This window comes from Choristoneura fumiferana, chromosome 23, assembly GCF_025370935.1.
Source record: "Choristoneura fumiferana chromosome 23, NRCan_CFum_1, whole genome shotgun sequence".
Taxonomy (NCBI): domain Eukaryota; kingdom Metazoa; phylum Arthropoda; class Insecta; order Lepidoptera; family Tortricidae; genus Choristoneura; species Choristoneura fumiferana.
The window spans coordinates 11,919,449-11,923,641 of record NC_133494.1 but is presented as its reverse complement, the minus strand read 5'-3'; positions in this window follow the sequence as shown (position 1 = coordinate 11,923,641).

Sequence of the window (4,193 nt, the reverse complement as noted above, 5' to 3'; positions counted from 1 at the left end):
AGGGACGGTCGGAGGAATGGTAGTAGCCCCCCTCGTCGCTCTCGTAACAATATACGTTTTGGTAGAATCAGATGCTAGACGTCACAAAATCACATTTTGCTAATCAATTCAATCAGTATGGTCGGTAACGTGTGTACTCGGAGTGTACGTACGGACAAAAACGTATCATCGACAAATATCGGCACTACTTTGAAAAAAAGTTCGTAGTATTTTTTTTTATATTGACGGTTATTAAATACCAAGACGTTATCGTTGCGTGAGTGGCAGATACACCGAGATAACGAAGAAACGACCTAAGTGATTTTGTAACGTTGTTCCTCCTAGGCATGTCACGGTGATATTTTTCCACCCATCTCTAGCGACACTTCCCTTATTTATACCCATTTATAGCGATGCTTTGTTCTATGCTGTTACCGCCGTAATATATGAACGCGTTTCAGATTTTGGTTTATTGATTTCATGATGACTTGGGGGGCTGTATGAAAGTGCTTGCAAGCAAAGCAGTGAACGTGAGTTACAATTTTATTGCTTCATTTTCAAACTTTTGCACACAAAAACATCCTAAATAAAGAATTCTTCAAAGCAAACGGAACATAGTTGTTTGGTTTTAAAATTAACAGTGATTTGAAAAACTTAATTAGTTCGTCAGTTTGATTATCACAAAATATTGAACACGTATTTTTTCTTTTGACAAGTAAATAAAAAATTATGAAGATATAGGGGCTGTTTCACCACCCATTGATTAATTTTAACTGACGGATAAATGTGATGCCGTCTTTGTTTGTTTTGTTCCAATAAACGGAGACACATTCATCCGTCAGTTAAAATTAATCAACGGGTGGTGAAACAGCCCCACAACCAGTTAAAGTTTGATGTTACGTCCCACCGTTCGACACTGGCCGACTCTCGAACTTTGACGCGCTTCATCTTTGTCATTTTGTGTTTGATTGACAAATGAAAAAATACTTGACGGAGTAATTAGTATAGTATTTTTTTTCTCAGAAAACTACCCAATGAGGCTATTGTAGCGTTAGTTCTCCAAAATGCCAAATCTCATAGTTTTTGGGTGAGCTACGCGGGTTTATTTAAAATTAGAATAATTTTGTGAATATTTTGCAATATCTGAAATTAATTATGGCAAATATGCGTTCCGGGGCAATGAATGTCTATGTTTTTAGACAGTTTTGTCTTTCGGAAACCTTTGTCCTCCCTTTTTTCCGAACAAAACGGGGACTATGCAACACTGTGGCATGCTCGATATTTTTATGGTACGGTTTTAAGGTGTATTAAATATGATTTTAATCTAAACTATGTTTTCACGCCCGTAATAACAGACTTTGAAAGCCATACTTAAAAACCTCACGCAACAGTGCGCCATCTAGTGAGACAAAAACGATAACCCTCATAGCTGTTGTTTTCTAAATAAGTCATTTATTAAACTAAATTACACACACATTATTAAACTGCCTATGTGCTTCTAAAGCCGAGTTTAGACTTGCAAGAAAAATCGTTCAAGTTGCATTACATTGCTGCGCTCGATTGACCGCTACAAACTCGTTGGCTTTACGGCCTCGCAATGTAATGCAACTTAATTGCACGATTTTTCTTGCAAGTCTAAACTCGGCTGAAGTCCTTTCACGCCCTTTTAATCCTTAGTTATATCATTAATTCACTGGCATCTATTCATATAAAAGTTAGGAATAGAGCAGTAAATGCACGTGTCTCCTATTTCAGTTCCAAAAGTACAAATTCACTATAATGTGTAGCACGATGTTAGTAAACATTTGCACTAGTGATTGCGCCAGTTGTTTGTCGTTGTCGGTGTTTTCCCGCCTCCTTTCAAGCCACTGTTTGGTGGACTGTGGGAGTGAAAGGTTAAATTGATGAAATGTTTACGTTTGGTGTTTTACAATTACATTAGCTCACATTCCTATGAACGCTTTCACAACTGACATAAATTTTCACTTGTATAAAATTCTGTCTATGCACCAGGGAAATGCCATCACTAGAACAGGGACATATTAAATATTTTAATAATGTGTTAATTCACGATACTTGAGGGAGCATTAAACACATCGAATCTATATTAAATACATTGACCCGGATAACTCACGTCTTAAATCGAGTTTAGCCCGACATAATAAAATAATAATTAATATAATTTCTTTAATATGAGTGAGTCTCACGGTAGTTTCATGTTCAAAACATCGAATCTAATTAGCTACTCACTTTGTACCTTGTGTCTTTAAATGCACTCTTTACTCTCAAGCTCGATAGCGAAAATACCTATGATGTATGTACGTACGATTGGCCTGATCCTACTCTTGATGTGAGATTGCTGTGAGGCATAAGTACGTTTGAAGTTAAGCGAAGATGTGGATTAAGAGTAAGTACATAGATAGTTTAGGATAAAACGTTATATAACGCTTTATTATTACTTTAAATTTAGAACATTTTAATTGTAAAAGACACTATACAATTAGTTTCCTCCTGTGCCACCGCTTCGCCTCAATTTACTGACGATCTAGCTACACAAAAGCTTCTAAGTACTTGTTAAACCAAAACACTGAAACTGAAGCTAAAACAACAAAACCTACCCTACAGCTACAGGCTGCAGAGCCAGTTTTCGGATGAAACGGTATTGCCAGTTACAATGTTTGAGTTAACGTTGTTTGTGACGTCACGCTTTGTTTCCATTCAAAATAGCCTCTCTTATGTCCGAGCCTCAAGCTAAGGGTTTGTTTCACTGAGACTCGACTACAGTCAGCTGAGGTATTTCATTTTCAAGCAGATTTACGTTACATTCAATACAGTCACCATTGGGTATCGGAATAGACAGCATAAGGTTGGTCGCAAAATATAGGTGGGCGTTTTAAAAAAAATGGGTACGGTATCTTTTTTTTGGAATGCCTGGGCGTTTTAAAAAATAATGTACCATTTATTTTTTTTTAAACTTTCGAAAAATATGGTTTTCCCTAAACAGAACCAAGAGCACAATCGATTCCGATAGTTTAAAAATATGTCAATTTTGCGACGTTTTTTTTTCATACATTCAATATGGGCGTGACAAAACTGACTCATATAAAATTTTATAAGTATGAAAAAATGGAACATTTTTTTAAACGATCGGAATCGATTGTGCTCTCGATTCTCAGTAAGAAAAACCATATTTATCGAAAATTTCAAATTCAAATTCAAAAACATTTATTTGTAAGAATACAGTTAAAAGATCTTAGAATAAGTTTAGCACATATATTCAGCATGCAAGCAATATTTATTTTTAAATATTTATTTCTAAAAATATTTAGTTTTAGGTCACTAAAAATCTAGGTTGTAATTTTCGTCAATATTAGGTATTTTATCTATCTACATTTTATTAATTCATAAGACATTTACTTTCACTAGATTATTATTATATTATGTCATTTAATTACTATTTGAAAAATTACAAATTCTTAAGATTTAAATATAATCCTTAACACTATAAAAACATTCCTCCATTAGTCCATTTTGTTATTTACATTTAAACATGTTTCCGACAGAGTTTTTAAATATTGTGGAAAAAAAGAAAGGGTAAGTACACTATTTTTAAAACGCCCAGGTACAATAACCTAAGTATATAGCTGTCTATATGCACCTTTGTGATGCCCGTTTGTAAGCAAAATATTTTGTATAAGCATATTTTTTTTATTAGCTAAAAAATAAAACTATATCCTAACTTCGTAACTAATAGTATAATGAGGTTTTTTCAGGTTTATTTTAAGGGGCTACCGACTTTTTGGCGCTAATCAATATGGACATGGGGTAAGGGGGGGGGGGGTAAAAGAGGATAGAGGCGAAACGCGGCGACTCAAAATTAGTTGGTCAAATCTGATTTTCCTCTTATTACTGAAACAAATGCATATTTTAATAATGTAACGTGTATAGGTGAAGACCAAAAAGTTGAACACCTAAATGGAGGTAGTTAGAATTACTATTAACTTTTCCATTGTGACACGAAAATTAATCATACACTCGCGGGAACTATGCAATTTTCCGGGATAAACACTATCCTATGTCTTTTCCCGGGACTCAAACTATCGCTTGTATACCGAATCTCATCTAAATTGGTTTAGCGGTTTAGATGTGATGACACACAAATAACAAACAACAAATAATCAAACAGACTTACAAACTTTCGCATTTGTGATAGT